Source organism: Sarcophilus harrisii, chromosome 5 (genome assembly GCF_902635505.1).
Source record: "Sarcophilus harrisii chromosome 5, mSarHar1.11, whole genome shotgun sequence".
Classification (NCBI taxonomy): Eukaryota; Metazoa; Chordata; class Mammalia; order Dasyuromorphia; family Dasyuridae; genus Sarcophilus; species Sarcophilus harrisii.
This window is the reverse complement of record NC_045430.1, coordinates 201,975,255-201,998,342: the sequence shown is the minus strand read 5'-3', so window position 1 is coordinate 201,998,342 and position 23,088 is coordinate 201,975,255. Positions and strand designations below refer to the sequence as shown.

Below are 23,088 nucleotides of genomic sequence, written 5' to 3'. Positions count from 1 at the left end.
ATGATTATAATAAAGTCATAAAATCAAGTATCAAAGAAGAAAATGACATGTTAATGTCAGCACTTTTTAAATTAAAACTTCATCATGCAAGAAAAAATATCAGCAGTATAAAATTAAACAAATATTTTCAAGGAAGAAAAATAGAGCTATTCAGGCTAAATAAAGAGAACAAGAGCTACAAGATTTGAAAGGTACTGACATTTATCTGGCTACATATTAAATTCAAACTATCTAAAATTGACACTTTGCTAAAAGTATGACTAGTAAAGAATTTAAGAGATTAGAGATTTTTCAAAATGCTACAATAACTTTAAGATTAATTTCCACTAAAAAGAGAAATTAGGGAAAATTATATCTAAAGTACAATTTAAAACAGCAATTTATAATTCCTACCAGACTGTTTGAATAGAAGGGATCTGGAGATCTGGGATTGAGGTTTTTTGTTTGTTTGTTATTTTTGGTGTATTTAGCAATACTATATGGCATATATTTTTCACTGTGAAACACAAACCAACCCTTGATACACGCATGTTAAACCTTTTGTTTGTTTCCAGATGTAATCTGGATATAATCTTTTATGAACAATTAAAAACATTTCTTTTTATAAATAAAAGAATGTTTACATAATATAAATATTCATCCTAATTTATTTGATAAATTTGTACTTTCATGCCATATTTTATTAAAATGAGGGCTAGAGTGTAGTAAAAGTATTAGTTATAGGATCAGAAACTATAAGTTCAAATACTAACTCTTCAAGATTGGACAAGTTACTTCCATACTTTCCCTTGGCTCTTCTATTAAATGAGATACAGGTCTAGTTTTATAACAGTGTAGTCCTATGCAATATAAATTCATTATAATGAATTTTAAATATTCATGGAATAACAACTAAATCTGAGGCAGCTTTTTCAAAGAGGGGTAGGGAAGTATAATAATATAATATAGGTCATTTTCCAGTGGTGCCTGAAATACAACAAGTACTTAATAAATGCTTGTTGACTGATTCCAGCAAGATAAAAATAAAAAGTTAATTTTTAAGTCTAAGAGCAGTGTTAATGAGATGATTATGAGAAGACTTATTTCTCTAAATCCTCAGAGAGTGAAGGGCTTGGAGAGCCTCTTCAGGAGGAAGTTCTTTCTACTGTATCTTCCTGGTGCCATTGTGTCTGATACTTTATGACCTTGGCATAAATCCACTTATTCCTTCTTGCCCCAAACCCAATGATTCTGCAGCCTCCAGAGGAATGTACTCTTCTTATCAGTTCTGAAGATCAGTAACTTTTGACTTGGTCTAACAGTCTTCCCAACCACCACAATCTTTGGTCTAAAGTGAGTCAAGTAAGCTTGGCCCTGTGTGGCCACAAGGAGCTGTGACTTGAGTTTTAAGTCTTGGCCCAGCTGCTTAATACTTGTAGGATTTTAGGACTCATTAAGCATCTCTAAGTCTCATTTTCTTCATCTGAAAAATGACAGGCTTAGCCTAAATGAATCTTTTAAGTCCCTTTTTAACTCTCAATTCTACAATCCTATGTCCCTTGGTAACTTAGATAAGCTTACACAAAATTTTCAAACTGGCATGCACCTCAACTTCAAAAGGCCTTTCACTAAGATTTCTCTCTTTGATTCACTAAAGTAAAATTAAATTTTAATTTGCTTTTTCAATTAACAACTTATTCATAAATTCATTATTACAGCTATTAGTAGTTAATTCAGTCATTATTGATAAATCAATTACCAGACTCAAAGGCACCCTAAACCTACACTAATATATATACATATATATATATAATATATATATATGTATATATACACACATTTACACTTTACATATATTACATATATATGTAGTTATGTTATGTGTGTACATACACACACATAATTTAAGATTCCTACTTCTCCTTTATGGTAAGGTTCTAGAAAAGGTGAAACAGATCTTTTGTTACTCTCAGATTTGAATTGAAAGCAATTTCTTTATCACTAAGCTGACCTCATGCTGAAATCTATTGTGCCTGAATGCTGAAGCAGTTACAGACATTTGTGAGCAAACATTTCACATCTACTATCATGAATACAAGGGAAAATAAAAAGACAAATAGTTCAAACATCATGGGCACCAATTGATCCTATATACTGTTATCACACTTTCTGCTAACAACCATTTAAGTATCTCAAGTTCACTCCTGTCTGACTTCACTAACTAACTTACTAGAGATATCCTCCTAAAAGAGGTGGGCCAGTGGAAAGCAATCATTTTGGAATCAGAGCACACAAGTTCCAGGTTCTGGTTCTCCTCTTGCTACTCATGTGGTCCCAGAAAAAGTTACCTGGCCACTCCAGAATTCAGTTTCCTAACTGAGAAGTGAAAAGATTATTAGACTAGATGATTCAAAGATCTGTTCTAGTTCTGGATCCAAATGATCCTATAAGTGTCAGTGTAATCAATTATCTCTAAATTAATACTATTTTTCCCCTATAGCCCCACAACATGACACAGACTTTCTAGAAAACTGTCCCATCTGTTGCAAAATGTTACCCCTTCGACTTCCATATCCCATAGTGACCTTTATTCTCCTTACAATACTAAAATTGATTGAAATGCTAGCCTCTGCAGGATATCTTTCTTAATTCTCCTCTCCCATTCCCCTAATGATCTTTTCCTTCTCGAAATTCACATAGACTAAAAGAGAACAAGATTAATACAAAATGCTATTTTGTAGTAAAATTATTGCATAATTATTTAGTTGTACATTTCTCTCATTTATGGTAAAATAAGCTCACTAAAGTTACTAGCTGATATGATGGATGATGTTCTACACAAAGTACAAATAAAAGATTTCCCTATGTACTTGCTTGCAAATGTTAGTGTGCTAAATATGCCGAGTCCCAAAATACTTCCTCAATTCTCTTTTCATTGAAATACATTCATTTAAAGGATTACTAGTATAGCCATTGACTAAAAAAAAATAAAATAAAATGGGTGAAAAACACATTGCACAAAGTATGATATGCAGACTGAAGTCAATCCACTAAGTCCAACAGTATATATTATCTTGGGTAGGCACTGGAGTTGGCTAATGAGATGAGTAAAGAACTGAATAGCAGAAGGAAATCAAGCACATTAGAAAAACTGCAAAATACTTTCAATGATGCTAAAGAGCCTCCTGCCACAAAAGTTCATCTTTTTATAACCAACACACTTTCAGTGGTATATAACTGAAAATCTTAGAACACTATAATCTCTGAGATATCACAAATGTTAGCTACCCAAAGTGCAGGCAGCTACATATTATCAATGATCAACTATAGACAAAAAGTTGTGTAAAAGATACTGCGAAGGCCTTGTATGACTGGAGAAGAAAGTGAATCTGTCATGTAATGAGCATGAAGAACAACAACAAACAGATGGACTACCTAAGTGTTTCACCTGCAGCTGTAAAACAAAAAAGGACTAGAAGAAGGTCCCCACTATATCAGATAAGTTCTTTATAAAGTGTTTAAGTAAAGAAAAACAACTATTAAAACTGGAAATTTAGAGAATGCCCAACAATGAGAGAACGGTTGAACAAGTTGTAGTATAGTAATGTAACAGAAGACTATTATGCTATAAGAATGATGAGCAAGTGGATTTCAGAAAAAAACTGGAAAGACTTACCTGAACTGATGCTGAGTAAAGTGAGCAGAAACAGGAGAACATCAGACACAGTAACAATAACAATGCAATGATCAATTATGAGTGATTTAGCTCTTCTCTGCAGTACAGTGATCCAAGTCTAAAAGACTCATTATGGAAAATGCTATTTACAATTAGAGAAAGAACTGTGTAGACTGAATGCAGATGGAGGCATATTATTTTTCACTTTGGGGGGGGGGGGTTTGTGGCTTTCCCCTTTCATTCTATTTCCTTTTTTTCATACGATGAATGTGGAAATACATTTCCATGATTGTATATGTATGATCTATATCAGATTGCTTGCCGTCTTGGGGGTGGGAGAGGAGGAATAGAGGGAGAAAACTCGGGAACTCAAAATCTTAATTAAATGAATGCTGAAAACTATCTTTAAAAGTAATTGGAAAAAATAAAATGCTATCTAAAAGAAAAAGTCTCTACCAATGCAAGGAGTACCTAGTGACAAAATCATAGACTCTTAATTACTGAAACACTTATGATAACACAATTTTACATATGTTGTATTTCTCCTGTTATCTTATTACAAGATTAGAAAGCATTTTCAATATCTTTGAATCTTCCCTTTCCTAGTATTGTCTTGTATTAGGACATTTACTTATGGCTACTGAATGAATAATACATTCTTATGTATATTTCTCAATTCACTTTGTAGTTATTCTATTCCCTTCTCATATATCAAGTAAACAGTTATCACCTCTCCTCTAGTCCTTATTCCTTACTTTAATAGCCCACTTTTATCTTCCTCTTCACTCAATTAGAAATTTGCAATTTCTAATCTTAGGATATCAGGTTGTAACTGGTGATATATCAACCAAAAGGAGATGAGAGGCTGCATGGTATTATAAATAAAAACCTAAGAATCAGGAAGATCTGAGTTCAAATTCCACCTCTGATATTGACGTGTGATGCTATACTAATTACTTATCTGGGTCCCGAGCTAACTTTAAAATTGTAAATCACATAGGAGTTTAATTATGCTGTACTAAGGAAATCACAGGCCCACACTAGAAATGTTAGAATTAACAATAAGAAAAAGAAATTGAAAGAATAAGTAATGAGGAAACAAAACTATTACACTTTGCAGATTATATAATTGTATACTTAGAGAATCCTAGAGAATTAACTTAAAAACTACTTGAAATAATGAACAAAATTAGCAAAGTTGCAGGATATAAAATAAATCCATTTAAATTATCAACATTTCTACATATTATCAGCAAAGCCTAACAGCAAGATATAGAGAAATTTCATTTAAAATAACTACACAAAATATAAAATATTTGGGAATATATCTGCAAGATAAACTCAGGAACTACATGAACATAATTACAAAATACTTTTCAGACAAATAAGTCGGATCTAAACAACAAGAAAAATATCAAGTGCTAATGGAAAGGCCAAACTAATACAATAAAAATGATTTTACCTAAAGTAATTTACTTATTCAGTGCCATGCCAAACAAACCGCCAAAAAACCATTTACAGAACTAGAAAATATAATAACAAAATTGATCTGGAAGAACAAAATATCAAGAATATCAAGGGAATTAATGTTTAAAAAAATGTAAAGGAAAGTGACCTGGCTACACCAGGTCTAAAACTATTATAAAGTGGTGGGCATCATTTAGTACTGGCTAAGAAATAGAGTGATGCATCAGCGGAATAGGTTAGGTACACAAGACACAGAAGTCAGTGAGTGGCTCAAGTAATCAATCTACTGTTTCAAAAACCCGAATAATTCTAACTTCTGGAGTAAGAATCCACTATTTGGCAAAAATTGCTAGAAAATCCATATGGCAGAAACTAGACCAACATCTCTCATTCTAAACTAAAATAGGGTCGAAATGAGTTCATGATTTACACATAAAAGGTGATACTATAAACAAATTAGGAAAGTCAAGGATAGTTTACCCATCAGATCTTTGAGGAAGGGAGAACTTTATAACCAAGCAAGAAATAGAGAACCTTAAAAAATGCAAAATGGATATATTTTATTTTATTAAATTAAAAAGGTCTTATACAAACAAACAAACAAAAAACAATACAGTAGGCTTGGAAGGAAAGCAGAAATCTGGGAAACAATTTGTGCAGCCAATTTTTTTTTGATAAGGGCCTCATTTCTAACATTTATAGAGAACTGAGTCAAATTTATAAGAATTTATAAGTCATTCTACTAATTAATGATAATCAAAGGATATGAACAATTTTCAGATGAAGAAATTAAAACCATTAATAATCAAATGAAAAAAATTCTAAATAACTATTGATTAGATATGCAAATTGAAACAATTCTGAGATACCACTTCATACCTATCAGAATGACTAAGAGGAGAGAAAAGATAATGATAAATGTTAGAAGGGATGTGGGAAAACTGAGACATTAATGCAATGTTGGCAGAGTTTTGGACAGATCTAATCATTCTAGAAGGCAATCTGGAACTATGCCCAAAAGGCTATAAAACCATGCATGCTTTTTGATCCTGCAGTGCCATTACTGGGTCTGCATTCCAAAGAAATAATAGAAAGTCCCATAGAAATCACTGAAAAAAGGATCCATATATGCAAATATGTGTGTAGCAGTTCCTTTTGTGGTGGCAAAAAACTAAAAACTGAGTGAATACCCATTAACTGGGCAATGACTCAATATGTTATGATATATGAATGTAATGAAATCTATAAGAAAGGATGAGCAGGCTGATTTCAGAAAAACATGGAAAAACTTACATCAACAGATGCTGAATAAAGTAAGTAGAGCCAGGAAAAAATGGTATACAGTAACAGCAAGATTGTGTAATCAGACTTAACTCTTCTTAGCAATACAGTGATGCAAGACAATTTCAATAGACTTGAGAAAGAAAATGCCATCCATATCCAGAGAATAACTACGGAGAATGAATGCAGATTAAAGCAAACTATTTTCACTTTTTTGGGTTTTTTTTCTTTCTTGTGATTTTCTCCCTTTTGTTTTGACTTTTCTTTCATACCATAAATAATATGGAAATGTTTAAAATCATTATAAAAACAAAGCATTCGTAAAACATTTACAAGTTCCATCAGATGAACTTCACTTTAAAAAAAAAAAAAAAAAAAAATTATTAAACTGATAAGATCAAACAGAACAGTATAGCTAGTTTACATCTAGTTTTCAGCAAGATAGCTAACATCTTTCATAATGTATATACATTTTTAAAGACTGACAGATATCTAAAGATGTCACGGTTTTAAAACATGCATTTAAAATTAGCTGAATGAATACTGTTGGAAAGAACTGGAAATTGAGGGGTTCCCTATCAATTAGGGAATGGCTAAAAAAATTGTAGTATATAACTGTGATGGAATTCTATGTGTTATAGGAAATGACAAGTAAGATGGTTTCATAAAAAAACTGGAAGACTTATATGAACTGATATAGAGTGAAAAGAGCAGAATCAGGACAACACTGATACACAATAATGGAAATAATCAATAATCAATTGTGAAATACTTAGCTATTCTGATCAAGGCAATGATCTAAGACAATTCTAAAGGACCCATGACAAAAAACAAAAGCAAAATAAAATGATATCCAGCTCCAGAAAAAGAACAGATCAACTCTTTAGTATAGATTAAAACATATTTTTTCCCTGCCTTTTTTTTTCTTACTTTTATTTTCGCAACATGGCTAATATGGAAATGTTTTGCATGCCTTCGTACATATAACTGATATATTGCCTACTGAGCTCAATGGGTGGGAGGGAGAGAATTTGGAACTCAAAAATGTAGAAAATTAATGCTAAAAATAATTAAAAGAGAAAAAATAAAACTAGCTCAATGGCTATTAATGAGTGACTAATAAATAGTCATTAATGGTTAGATTCTACCTTGGAAAGAGGTTTTTAGTGGATTATACAGTATTTTGGCTCTATACCCTTTAATATGTTTTTCATGAATATAAATTAAAGGCTATGGTATATATATTTTAGCAAATTTGCAGATGACTCAAATAGTGTGTTGGATGACAGTCAAGATCTTGACAAGCTAGAATACTAAACCAAATCTATATTATGACAAGCTAAAATGATGTGCTAAATCTATGATAAAAATTAATAGGGATAAAGTATGCTTAGGTTCAGAAATCAATCTCACTATTACAAGATGTCTAGTCTAGTCATGTCTAGACAACATTTCACATCAAAATGACTTGGAGGATTCAGTAAATAGAAAGCTTAATCAAACAACTACATGATATAACTGGGTGGGGGTGGGGGGAAGCTAACGTGACTTAAGGGTACATTAAGACAGCATGTTCAAGTAAAAAAGTGATTTTCCCTGGGGCATAGAAAATCTAAGTCCTGAGTACACTTCTGAGAGGAAAGACTAATAAGCATTTACTAAGTATCTACAATGTACCACCTTCACTGAGTTGCATAAAAAGGCTAAAGGAATTACAGCTCTCAAGGAGATCACAGTCCAACAAGACCAAGGTGGGGGAAATGGGGGAAAAACTGAAAACAACTAAGTCCCATGGAGCTCTATACAAGATAAATTGGAAATAATCAGCAAAAAGGAAGGTACTAGGGAGTTAGGGAATGCTTCCTATAGAAGGTGGAACTTGAAGGAAAGGTAGAGGCAGAAAGGGAAAATAATCCACGCACTGGGATAGCAAGCAAAACTCTCCAGAATCTGGGAGGCAGAATGTCTTGTGTGAAGTACAGCAAGTGAAACACAGTTCAATGGACCACAAAGTCCATAGCCAGAGGGAGGAGTGGCAAAGGCCCAATAGAGGGTTTTTTATTAAATCCCTGAAGTGACAGGAAGCCACTGGAATTTACTGAATAGGGGAGGAGGGTTACATCATATGGTTTCTTGTTTTACTCCAGCTTCACTGAGCAGCACATGTGCAGGAGCAAAGGCAGAGGATGGGGAGGGGGATCAAAGGCTAAGATTTAGAAGGGCAAGATCTCCAATATGATAAGGAGGTAAAAGACTCAAGAGAAACATAGTGAAGCTGTCCTGGTTCATCAAGAGGCCAAAATAGGAAAGAGATGAGAACACTGTCTAACAGAAGGGAATAAGTACAATCTTCAGACAAAATCTGTATCTCCAGGCTTGATAGAGGGGATTCTCATTCAGGTATGGTTTCTGAAGTACCTTCCAATTCTGAGAGTCTATTATTCTCATCTATACACTTAAAATACAGATACCATTTTCAAAACTGAAGAAAGCGTTCTAATAAACATTTTCCATGAGACACATAGGGACCTGATTCTCAAATCAGGAAGGGATTAAAAACTTAACCTAATATCAGTAATGAACACTGATACAAAATTATTATAAAATACAGGCAAAATAATTACAGCCAAAAAAAAGAGAATTATATACATCATAATCAAATTAAATTTATAGCAAGAATGATAGACAAATACTGATAGGAACACAGTGTCTTCACAAGATCCCACAAAAAAGAAACTCTATGATTATATCAATAGATATAGAGAAAGTCTTCAAGAAAACATAGTAGTCATTTCAATTAAAAATCATTAAATATCATAGTTTTGAAAAAAATGTTCCTTAATACCATCAAAAACAGGCAAAGATATACATTGGTACAAATATGATTTACAAAGTATTAAAATGCTAATTGTAATAACAAGAAAAATAAAGGAAATACTTTTATTGCTAAAGAGAGAAAACTACTTCTATATATGATTTTACTTAGAAAATCCTAGAGAATCAATGAGAAAATAAAGCAAGACAAATTGCTTCAGTAAAGTAAGATACAGAATACAAAATAAAACCACAAAATCATTTGCATTTCTATATACTGATAAATCAGAAAGAAAGGAAAGAGAAATACCATTAAAAATAAAAATAACATCCACTAATTGTCTGGGAGCTAGCCAACCAATATACATATATAAGACACATACAACTAGTTCACAGAAATAAAGGAAGACATACAAATTTAGCACTATATCAAACAATCAAGAGAATAATTTATAGCATCAGACAAAACAATAAATTCACATGGAAGAATGAAATATTTAGAGTATCTAGAAAATAATGGAGAAATTGGGAATAAAGGTTTGGCATTACATGAGGTTTTATTACAAATAGTAATTATCAAAATTATCTGGTTCTATATTAAAGTACCATAGTAATTTGATATTTGATAAATCCAAAGACCAAAGCTTTTGGGACAAGAACTCACTATTTGATAAAAATTGCTGAGAAAACAGTTTGGCAAAAACTGGGTACTTTTTACAGTGCATGCCAAGATAAGGTCAAAATAGGTACATGATTTAAACATAGAATAATATAAACAAATCGGGAGATCAAGGAATAATTTATTCTATAGAGAAGGGGAAAATCTATATGACTTAACAAGAGACAGAGACATTACAAGATGCAAAGTGGCTAATTTTTATTATATAAAATTTAAAAGGATTTTTTTTTTTTTGCACAAACAAAACCAATGCAACCAAATTTAGAAGGAAAGACAAAAGCTAGGGAAAAATTTTTACAGCAAGTATCTCTCATAAAATCTAATTTCTGAAAAGTATCGAAATCTTAGTTAAATTTATAAGAATACAAGTTACATGTCATTTCTTTTTATTTTTTTATTAAAGCTTTTTATTTTCAAAACAGCAAGGATAATTTTTCAACATTGACCCTTGAAAAAGCTTGTGTTCCAATTTTCCCCTTTCCCCAGCCTGTCCCTTAGATGGCAAGAAATACAATATATGTTAAACATGGTAAAAAATACATATAAATCAAATATAGGCATACATATTTATACAATTATCTTGTGGCACAAGAAAAATCTAATAAAAAGGAAGGAAAACGAGAAAGAAAATAAAATAAAAGCAAACAACAACAAAAGCAGTGAAAATGGCATGTTGTAATCCAAACTCAGTTCCCACAGTCCTCTCTCTGGGTACAGATGGCTCTCTTCATCACAAGATCATGGCCTGAATCATCTCATTGTTGAAAAGAGCCATGTCTATCATAATTGGTCGTCATATAGTCTTGTTGTTGCCATGTACAGTGATCTCCTGGTTCTGCTCATTTCACTCAGCATCAATTCATGTAAGTCTCTCCAGACCTCTCTGAAATCATCCTGTTGGTCATTTCTTACCGAACAATAATATTCCATAACATTCATATACCATAACTTATTCAGCCATTCTCCAATTGATGAGCATTGACTCAGTTTCCAGTTTTTGCCACTACAAAAAGGGCTGCCACAAACATTTTTGCACATGTGGGTCCCTTTCCCTCCTTTAAGATCTCTTTGGGATATAGGTCTAGTAGAAACACTGCTGGATCAAAGGGTTTGCACTGTTTGATAATTTTTTGAGCATAGTTCCAAATTGCTCTCCAGAATGGTTGGATCCATTCACAGTTCCACCAACAATGTATCAGTGTCCTAGTTTTCCCATATCCCCTCCAATATTTATCATTATCTTTTCCTGTCATCCTAGCCAATCTGAGAGATGTGTAGTGGTATCTCAGAATTGTCTTAATTTGCGTTTCTCTGATCAACAGTGATATGGAGCACCTTTTCATATGACTAGAAATGGTTTTAATTTCATCTGAAAATTGTCTCTTTATATCCTTTGATCATTAGCCTATAATGATACTATAATTCATGAAAGCTCTAGAAAATGGAGATTTTTTTACAATGAACTTGATAGTATTTTAGAAGAAATTTTAAAACTTCATAAATTATGTGAGTTAATTCATAGCACAGAAAACAGGCTGCTACTTGCTATTTCCCCATAAAACTACTCAGAACCTAGCAGGATAGGTTAAGAAGCAATCCTAAAAAACTCAAGACAAACTCTATTTTATACAATTTTTAGCTTTAAAGGTCAGGGAAGCTAAGAAGGGAAGAATTAAGTGAAGGACATATAGTTAATACCTAAAAATCTACCTGTATAAAGAATGCCCTGTGCAATTTTTAGGCCATTGATTCAGCAAGTCTGCCTATGAGGAATGACAAGCTAGCAAGCTATTTTATATTATTAAATATATATTCTTCTTGAATATTCATATTTATATTATGACCTATACTTTGGGTTTCTTGACAAATCTGACATTATTTAATTTAGTATTTAGTCATATTTTCATAACAATTCTCTTCACCAATTTCTCGAATACAGTGCCAATTCCTATTACTGAACAGTACCTGGCACCTAATTGGCATTTATTAAGTTCTTGTCTATTGCTACATGTTTCTACTTGAGCTCGAAAAAAATAATCTAACAATAAGATAGTCACTGAAACAGTTTCTCTATGTTAACAGAGGCAACAATAGTATAATTTTTTTTAAAGCAATGAAAAACTATATACTTTAAAGTGTATAAAAGAAACACTTTTTAACTTCAAAAAGTGTCTAGTTAGTTCAGCTGGAGCACTGCAGCATGCTAATGAAGACAAGGTCACCAGTTTGACTCCTGTGTGAGCCAATTGGCTTTACTCTCCCATAAACAAAAACTATAGCCCTCTTCAGTCAGCAGTCTTGTAAATCTTCCAAAGGCTAAAGTAGATGGAAAACCTTCAATTCATCACTACTGAAAAGGGGGGGGGGGGGGGGGGGGGGGGGGGGCGGCGGGAAGGGGGAAAGGCACTTTCAAAATACATGTCCTATTGACAATGGGCCTACTTTGGGAAATAAATTATACTGCTATACTAATTCAGGAACCCAAGAAATACTTTTTACAAGAATATACACAGTCACAGTTTTAAGATACAAATACTATTACTAAATTATCAAATCTTAGAATATGAAAACATAAGAAATATAATTTTCTTCAGTTTGCTAAAATAAGAGAATATTAAAACTGCATAACTGCTATTGCCATTTTTAGAATTATTGAAGGAAAATGATTTTATCTAAACAACTTTGAAGACAAATATAATCCTATAAGTTCCTACTCAGTTTAAATGTCTACATCAATTCATATTAGAATAGAAGGGAAAAAAATAAGTCTTTTGATGAATTTCCTAAACTAATTCAAAAACCATCATATTATTTACCCAAGGAACTCTGAATATGAAATACAATTATTCTTAGAATGAATACATGTCTGGCCCTAAGGTTACTTTATCGTTTTCTATGTTGTTCTATTCTTTAAGTTATTCACAAAATTCAAACACTTTTTTACCCAGAAATTCTTAAACCAAAAAAGTTACAAAAACAAATGACATCTCATTAGGTTTTCCCTTCTTTACTCTCCATGGTTTTTTTTCCAAACTCTCTACATATAATCACTAATATATTCCGTTTAACTTCAAATCAATTTCATTTATTTACATTACAATTAGCTGTCAATAAATAATTTACTCAACTGAAAATACAAACACTAATTTATATGGATTGCACTTTTTAAAATGTATTGCAAGATCTAAGAAATGATGTTTATTTTCTTCCTAGGAAATGAAAAAATATATTTTCATATCAAAGAACATAAGGATAACAGAATGAGTTTTAAAATCTGATAATTAAAATGTTTGTGGTTGCACTCATTTGCCAAAGACTCTTCTTTGACATTTAATTAACAAAATCTTCTAAAGGAGACTTTCACATTCAACAGATAACTCTAAAAACAACAGGTTCTTAACTTTTAAAAGTCATGCCCAGACCCCCATGTCAATCTGGTGAAGTTTATATATATTCTCAGAATAATGTTTTTAAAACAATGAAGCAAATGCTAAATTTCATATACAGGTTAGTGAAAATAAAGACAACTTGTTTTTTCCTATCCAAATTCACAATCCCCTGAAATCTTGCTAATCACTTCTTAGGATCAGTGGAACTGTGGAACATAGGTTAAGAACTCCAGCTCTAAAACAAGCATAGTTCCCTCCTGACTCATGATCTCAATAGAAGTTCTGATAACCCTCTAGTCTACATCTTTTATTACAAAATTAATGAAACACTTCTGTCCTAGTAAGCACTTGGGGATAAACATTTACATCTAGTTTTCATTCTCCTTTCACGTAAAAAAAAAACAAAAAAAATAAAAACAAAAACTTTTTAAACCTAAGTTTAAAATATCTAATTTTAAAGTTTAGTTATTTACCTTTTATGCTTAGAGTTGTTTTTTTCTTAAGTATCCTCTATGTAGCTAACTCTTCTTCAATCATTCTTCATGTCTTGCAATCAAATAGCTAGTTATTCAAAAGGATTTGTGTCCACTTGAAGTCATAGTGAAAGCAACATAAGAGTTGATTGCTAATAGTGCACTGCTCCTCCTCCCTATGAAATCTCAGGTGATGACAAAAGAAACTGGTTTCCTCTCATTCCTTACCTGCTCTGGAAAACCTAAGAAAAATACAACTAAAGTCAATATTTTACAAGTTAGGGAGGTTGTGATTTTAGGAAGGTTTTTAGATTACTATTTCTTTTCATTATCGAAGTTATTATACATATTGTTTATCCAAATCTGTTTCCTACATTCTGTGCCAACTCCCAAATTTCTCTGAATTCGTCATATTTTCCATTTCTTACAATGCAACAATATTCTCTAAATTTATATGCCACAAATATAAATAAATTCAGCCATTTGCATTCGAGATTTATTCTCCAAACACATATATACTAACACATACTTTTTGATTTATGTTTTTGCTATGACAAAAAGTGCTGTTATAGAGTGAAGTAATAAGAACCAGGGAAACAACATACATAATAACCTAAAACTGTTCTTTATAATTATAATGGCAAAGTTTGTCCCCAAATGCACCTTACTCCCTTCATGTCCCATTCCCTTCCCCTCACTGTGTATGTAGGGTACACTACACCAACTATTAGGTTCAGATTAGCTTTGCTGAAACTTTTAAAATTAAAAACAGCTTGCTAGATAGGAGGAAAGGAAGGGAATTAAGAATTTATATAGCGCTTATTCTGTGAACAGCACTGTGCTAAGCACTTTAATAGATATGACTTGATCATTTGATCTTCAAAATCCTGGGATATGAGTGCTAATGTTATCATCCTTTTACAGCTGAGGAAACTGAGGTAAGCAGAGGTCAAGTGATTTTAAGTGTCTACAAATGTCTTTAGAGTAAGTTTTCTTGACTTCAGACCCAGCATTCTATCAATATCTATTCAATCACTACCAGCAGGCAGGAGACTGAAAGGGATATATTCAGAAATAAAGATTCTAATTAAACAAAAGAAATCAATTAATTTTAAGTGCTGCTACAAATATTTTGGCATATGCCGAAGTTTTCTTTCTGTCATTCACCTTAAAGTATATATGGCTACAACATTTTAATGTAATATTAACAGATGAGTATAGTTCTAAAGAAAAACAATCAGAAGATGAAGCTTGGAAAATATATCCTATCAAGAATACTTGAATTAAGTGCAAGTTATTCAGTCTGAAGTTTCAGAGAACTGTAAAAAAAAATCTCAGAATTCATCTTGTCTAACCCAAGCCAAATTCATGGAATTTCAAAAGCAGTAAGAGATATTTGAAGTTTTTAATTTAGACCAATGCATAATCGAGGATTACTTCTTTAATATCCTCAATAAATAGCTATATAGACTTCTTAAGACCCCAGGTGAGAGGGAACTTCCTCACTGCTTCCTGAAGTAGTACATTACAATTCTTTATGGTAAAATATTAACTCCAAAGGCAGGAGTTAGATAGGTAGGTAAGGCAAGCATGTCCTACCTGACTTTTTCTTTCTTCCTTCCTTTTTTTTTAGAGCCCAAGCCTAGTTTTTACTTTTGTGGCCCACATTCCTGGTTCTACTACTAAGATATGGATCAAGCCAGTATTATTTCTAAAATAATTACTTAGTCATTGTCAATTTTGGTTGCATCTGCAACTCTTTATTTTGGGAGACTTCTATCACTTATGTTAAAGATGTTTTACTGTAATCTTTTCAGTCCCTGCCCACACATTAAGATAATAATAGCTTCTCTCAAAGCCAGTTTAAGTAGTACTAAGTTGATTACCCTGCCCACTCTGAGATAAACTTCAATCCTCAGTGTCACTGACTATATCATCCTTGAGATAATTCAAGAAACAATCTATTACAGACTACTTTCCTCTCTCATCTTATCCTATACCCCAAAGTCAACAGATGCTTACATATAAAGTGGTCTTATACATGAAGGCTGAGTTGCCCCACAGAATAATCACTTATATAAAAAAGATTGTCTTGAAACTCAGGAATGCGTTTCCCAGACTGTTATGGATTTGTACAAGGTACTAACTCAGTGGAATTGATAAGACAATAATTATCTAATTTAACATGGTGATTAATAGTTCTGAACTTAGGTTCAGTATGATTGATTTAATCTTACAACAAATAATGGTTGCCTAGAGATATGATTGGCTTATATTCAGTATGATGAATGGATTTAACTGTAATAGAGCATATAAGCTGGGACAAACTTAGCCATAAGTTTTCACTCCATCTCACACCACCATGGTGGCTGGCCTGTCTTCCTGCATTTCCTCCACTGAGACCAAGTTAGCCCAGGCTCCAGGCAAGGAGACAATAAAGAATTTGGGACTTTAACACCTGGCTATTATTCTCTTGGTGATTACTTTGCCGAAGGCTGGTCCAGAGACCTCCAGAAAACCAATCAGAACACTACACCAGACAATTGACATTTTAGTACCCCTGTCATAGCCAGTTACTGTCCTTAAAAGTTCAAGAACTCTAGCAAAGTAGGGTTTTGTTGATAAGGAATGACTTCAGAAGCAGAGACCTTATTTCTGTATCAACAGAGCAACCCACCCTCAAATCACACTGCTGTCAAAGACTCAGCTGGAGATCTTCAAACAAATTCTAATGCTCACACAAAGGAAGAATAGCAGTAGACCTACAGAGATCTAAAGGAGGGTGTCCCCCATCTGGAAGTCCCAGTAGGTTTCATATTCTCTGCAGTTACTATATATACAATATCGGTCTGGCAGTAATATATATTGTTCAATAAGGCCACTAGAACATACATTTTTTTAAATACTATTTTATTTTTCCAAGTATATTTAAAAATACTTTTCAATATTCATCTTTGCAAAACCTCATGTTTCAAATATTCCTCCTCTCTTCCCCTTTGTCCCCTCCCCTAGACAGCAAGCAATCCAATATAGGTCTAGCATGTACAGCACCTGTTGATGTAAGAAGTCAAGACCTATTCACCAATGCACCACCAAAAAAAAAAAAAAAAAAAAAAAAAAAAGGTCAAGGGTGGCAGAAAAGAACTAAAATACTTGTATTATAAACAACCTAATTAAGATTCAAAAACATGCAGAGACTTGAGAGACCTGGCAGCCACAAGAGCCCTTACCGGTTCCTCTACCATGCAGTACAGAAGTCTTGAAGTTGGAAAGATGAGAAGACTAGCATTAAAAAAAAAAAAAAAAAAAAAGCTGTTAACTGTGGTATGAAGAAAGTATGTGTATATATATATATACAGAGAGACAGAGAGAGAGAGAGAGAGAGAGAGAGAGAGAGAGAGAGAGAGAGAGAGAGAGAGAGAAAGAGAGAGAGAAGTAATAAGAACCAGGAAACATAATAACCTAAAACTGTTCTTTGTAATTATAATGGCCAAGTTTGTACAAATGCACCTTACTGTAAAGGGCTGAAACTCTTGAGTTGATGCACTGGGATGGAACAACCGAGCACTTAAGGCTAACTACCAATTGGACAATACTCTATTAGCATATGCTTGGAAAATGGCCCACCCCACTATTCTGTGCTGCTTCGATCTTTTGGTGTATACAGAGAATTGTGGGAAGGATTAGGGGGTAAAGTAAGACAAGCCAAGGTCTTTGGCTTTTGGCTACTTTGGCAGTAGAGGAGGAGAAAGTCGTGGAGATCCTGTGTCCATTCCCTTCACTTCTATCCCTAAAGACCAAGAATAAAGACCAAGGACTTTTGCTTACCCTGACTCCCGCTGATTCTAAGGTATCCAGGGTGCTAACTCAGTCTTCACACCTTATTCCCTTCGTGTGCATATACTAGAAATTATTTAATTTAATTTAAAATAAATATTTCTCAATTTAACTTACTGATAAGGGTGCATGGCCAAAAAAGTTTGTAAGCCACTTCTCTAAAGCTCAGTTTATTTAGGGTTGGAGTCTCCTGCAGAGCCCAAGCACCCTGCTCTCAACTGCTAAATCTGGCGAGTCCTTTCTCAGTCTTCATTCCATTTTTTTATACTATGACCACTCCCTTATTTTTCAATTTTATTTCACATTAATTCCTTTAACATACTCTACAAAAATGCTTTCATGATCTCCCAACCCACTCCAAAATTTATCTTTTATTACTTTGTATATACTTTGCATCCCATACATGTTTTATCTTCAAAGTAGAATGTAAACTTATTTGGGGCAGAGAATATTTTATTTTTGTCTTTTTATAACCTGTACCTAACACAATGTCTTTTAAAGAGTAAGTGCTTAATAATGTTTGTTCCGATTAACATAGAAATGTGTTACATACTACACATATATAACCTATAACAAATTGCTGATTGTCTTAGGGAAGTGGAAGGTGAGAGGAGGCAAAAAAAGGCAAAATATAGATCTTGACAATTGGAGATGGCCCTGGATGCAATGAGAGACCTTGGCCTTTTTAAGGTAAGGTCTTTCATAGTTCTGCTCTAAGTATTCTTCAGCTGTACATGCATTCTTTTCACCTACTTCATTTCTTCTGTACCCTTTATATCTCTTCAAATCTTCAACCCATTAAAGAACCTATTCAGTAAATATTACTAAATAACTAACAATGTTCATTAGGCATCTGAATTTTGTCATCAAGCAAAAATTCAAAATTTCATTATTTCCATTACTAATATTCCCTTTTGAATACTTCAGTTGAGCAGATGGCTCTCTCCCACAGCATAACAAAATGAGAGCCAAAAACAGAATTCAATTTACTATTAAAGCACAAAATGGAAGGTTAAAAAAAAGCACTGAAAATAAAAAGACATGCTAATTTTAAAGTGCCTTTACACCAAATAAGATTTGAGAGGTTATAATAGCACAGGTTAGATGGTAGTGCTAAGATGATACTTTCTTTAATTTGTAATTATTTTAAACTTGTTTTTTTTTTACATAGGTGGGGAGATATAGGTATAAAATACTGTTTAAAATATTATTGGGGTTTGTTATATCCCACTTTTTCTTTTTTGATCCTTGTTATAAGGACTGGCTTGAGAAAGAGACATATTTAGAATATTTAGATATATTTAGAAAGAGAAAGGGACATATCTAGCAATAAAGATTATATAAAAAATAAAACATATTAATAAAAATAATTTTAAAGGACTTAAATTTAAAATTATTTAATAAAACAGCTTCACCTAGAAACCAAATTAATCCATTTCGACAACTACAGGATATATTTGGAAATATTTCTGTTCTTGCCATTTTGTGTAAAAGAGAACTGATCTCAGTTAGGAAGATCTAGGTTCAAGTCCTACCTCGTAGTGATCTATACCCCTTCAACAATCATCAGAATTCTCAAATGACTAAGAAACTCTCTAACATTATTAAGTTCCAAAGAATGTATCAACCTGCCTTTGTAAAGGGAGTTTCCTTGCTAAGAGTTCGTTATTTTGTTGAAATCACAGGTCCAGTTACCAACCTGATCTCCTTTGGTATTTATTTTTAATACATAAAGGATCCAAGATTATAACAAAACTCCCAGTATGGGAAGTCCTTCCACAAATGCAGATTCACAAACATATATATATATATATATATATATATATATATATATATATATGACTCCAAAATGTCCTAGGAAGTTATCTGAGGAACAGTAAGGGCTATGCCCAAATAACAGAGCTAGGAAGAGTCAGTGGAGAAATTTGAATCCCATTCTCAAAATCTAGCATTCTTTATACCTCGCAATAGTACCTGTAATATGAATTTTCAATAAAAACTGAAAAATAATGTATTCTACATGATTTAACTCCTGTGTTTTATAAGTGCATTAGGGCTAAAAAATGCACTATCCTTTAATCTTGAACCTCAAAAAGAGTTTAGTCTTGTTGGTGAGATAACAGAAAAATATGAAATAGTTTCTTTATTTCTTTCTTTCTTTTTTTTTGGCTAAGGCAATTGGGGTTAAGTGACTGCCCAGGGTCACATAGCTAGGAAGTGTTAAGTGTCTGAGATCACATTTGAACTCAGGTCCTCCTGACTTCAGGGCTGGTGCTCTATCCAGCTGCCCCTGAAATAGTTTCTTAAAAGTAAAAAAGGTTAGTGTGTGATTAAATACCAAAATGAATGTTATAAATACTAAGCACTACATAAATTCTGAAAAGAAACAAGTCTGAGAGCCCTTGAGTTATTGGTAAAGAATCTAGATAGAAGAAAGAAGTTCACAAGTTAAAAGAACAGACACAAAAGAGGAAGGAATAAACATCATTCCAAAGATGGCGATTGCCTGGCTGAATATGGCTCAGGTTAGGAAGTAATAGGAAATAAGTTTCAATAAGCAGGTTAGATCTAGATTATAAGACCTTTACTCCTTCACAGAGGGAGTTTTTTTATTCTCTGATCAGCAGGAAGGGAATGAAGGTCTCAGAGCAAGTGATACAATCGTTTACTTGATCACTGATTTAATGACTGAGGAGGGACTTTTGGTGTCATCCAATACCCTCATTTAAGAGATCAGGAAACTGAGGCCAATAAGATAATTCGGCTTACCCTAAGTCACACAGGTAAAATAAGTATGTGACAGAAATGGGATTCAAACCCAGGTCCTGAGCCAATCTACTGTTCTTTCCACTGTTACCTTGAAGTTTCCTTAAAAACAATGCTTTCAGAAAACTGAACTGACAACAACTGACAGAACAAACAAAAGGGAGTATTACAGAGGGAAATCAAGATAGTTATATAATTTGCCACATCCAATTTGATGAGACTTTAAAGTACTAGAAAAGGGTGAATAGAAGAAACATGATAACTATATCAAGGACCTGGAGTCTGTCCATGAATTTGCTTTGGTTTTTGAAAATTGCATTTCAATATAGTTGGTTTCCTTTGTAACTTGGGTACTTCTGGCATTTATTTTTTTCTTCTGAGAGAAAGGTTCCTTAGGTCTCGCCAAACTGACAAATAGCTTTATAATTCAAAAAGGAAAGAAAAAAATCTCTGATATAAATGGTGTTGGTAAAAGATAAGTCAAAAATTATTTTTAAAATGGGTCAATGAAAGATTGGTAGTAAGTATCTTGAACAGGGAAATTAAGAAAAGTAACAAATCTGAAGACAGTGGCAAGGTGAAGCTTTCTATACTAATAATAACTGACTCTAACCATATCCCAGTAAAATTATAATTCAAAGGTAGAAAATAAAAAGGTGAATTCTGCCTCAATATAAGGAAAGATTTTCTACACAAGAGTCCAAAAGTACAATCAATTATCTTCTTTTTATTAAGAATATTTAAGCAGGGACAGTCATTTGTCACATGATACAGCAAGATATCGTACTGAGAAGCAAATTACAATCAGTGTTTTCCCATCTGAGTTACACCACAAACTAGAAAAATACTTAAATTCTCTACCAATCCCAGCTCAACTTCTGCTATCAAAGCAAGGTAGTTTTCAGTGGCTCAGTAGGAAGGACCTATAAATTTAGAAAGAAGAGGGAATTAAGAATGGGAGGTCTAGGATTCAAGAAAAAAAACCAGTCCATTTTGTTTAGATTTTCTCGTTTGTTCAAATCAATGTGTTTGAAGTCATAAGCATCATAGTATTTTGCTGATCAGAAAAATTTGTCAGATGGGAAAAACTAGACTAAATGGTAAAAATGCTTCAAAATCTGGATTCCATGAAAAAGACCAAAAGGTCACAGAGAGGGGCACATTTCACATGTTTCTGAACAATTTAGAGCTACAATAATAATTATCATTGAAGAGAAATTGGTCAATTCCTAATAGTATAATCAATGCGAAATAGCAAATCCTCACATATATCTTCCAAGTAAAATAATAAACTTCAAGGACAATGTTAAAAGAGACACGCAGAACATTGTTGCTCTGATCTTTAAAGTGACATAACTTTCAGAGGAGTAAGACATTGAAAGCAATTATCAATGACCCTTTAAAGTTTATTTTTCAACAGTTACTCCAGAAAATTAGCAATGTTTTCTGAAGAAAATGTAATTTGGAATAATACTAGTTGATAGCTTACTATTCTTGCCAGCTCTTTAAATATCATTTAAAAATTTACAAAGCACTATTACAGACAGTATCTCATAATAACACTGAGATTGATACTGTAGATATTATTATAATCTCTATTTTACCTATGAGGAAAATGAGATTCAAGTAGGCAATAACAAAAGCTAGCATTTATAAAGTATTTTAAGGTTTGCAAAATGCTTTTACAAATATTATCTCATTTTATCCTTGCAACAACCTTGGAAAGTTGATATTCCCATTTTACAGGCAAGGAAACTGAGGCAGGCAAAGCGGTTAGGTTACTTGACCATCTAGTAAGTATCTGAGACTAAATATGAACTCAAATCTTCTTTAATCTCGACCCCAAACTCTCACCACTATACCATCCAGCAGCCTAGTTAAATGACATAGCTAATGTGGAAGACAGGATTTGAACTTAGGTCTCTCATATCTCTAAACCTAGCAATCTTTCCATATAATAATGCCTACCAATCCCAGCAAAAGTATAAAATACATTCAATCAGAACATAATGAATTCTAGCTCAGAGAAAATCATTTCAGCCACCTATGAAAAATTATTTTACAACTGAATCACAGAATTTAGATCACAGTATAAATGTACTTATTAAAAAGGTAAATAATTAAATATCACTGTCCCACTAAAAGAAAAAAAAAGAAAAAAGACAGTACAAATAGATGCATGATCAAGGAAGCACAACCAGAACAATTGATATAGTAACAACATTTTAAAGAAAAATAACTCTGAAAGACATAAAAATTGACTAATTATGACTCCAGAGAAGCAATGGTGAAGTGTGCTACTTGCATCCCATCATACGATGACATATGGGATGACGATGACGATGAACTTAAAGTACAGAATAAGGGACATATGGCAAATCTATGGATTTGTTTCATCCCACTATGCTTATCTATTATAAGGCTTGTTTTTCTTCCTTTCCTTCTTTATTTTTTCACTGCTCAGGAGCATTTGGCAGAGAAAAATCAGTCAGTAATAATGTTATTTAAAAAAAAAAAACCCAAACAGTTATTGCAGCATTTTAAATGAACAGCAAGAAATAGAAGGAAATTTTAAAAGAAATAGAAAAATGGGATAGTTTTAAAAGTAACATGTTGAATTATAAATATTTTTAAGAGCTGTAAATAATAGAAATTTGTAATTTTATATTCAATCTTCTTTTTTTGTATTACTTATAAATGGAAATATTCATGCTAAGTTCAAAATAT

The 23,088-nt window shown here is 32.7% G+C and overlaps 1 protein-coding gene across 2 annotated transcripts in view; it reads right to left on the bottom strand.

Annotated features, from left to right (window-relative positions):
* GALNT11 (polypeptide N-acetylgalactosaminyltransferase 11) overlaps positions 1-23,088 on the bottom strand; it is a 58,501-nt gene that overhangs the window by 29,924 nt on the left and 5,489 nt on the right. Inside the window, exon 2 of one of the 2 annotated variants that reach the window (XM_031939468.1) lies at positions 13,759-14,000. The exons of the other annotated variant lie outside the window; for it this stretch is intronic. The gene's annotated coding sequence lies outside the window, so the exon portion shown is untranslated. The remainder of the gene's footprint in view (positions 1-13,758; positions 14,001-23,088) is intronic. 2 annotated transcript variants of the gene reach the window in all.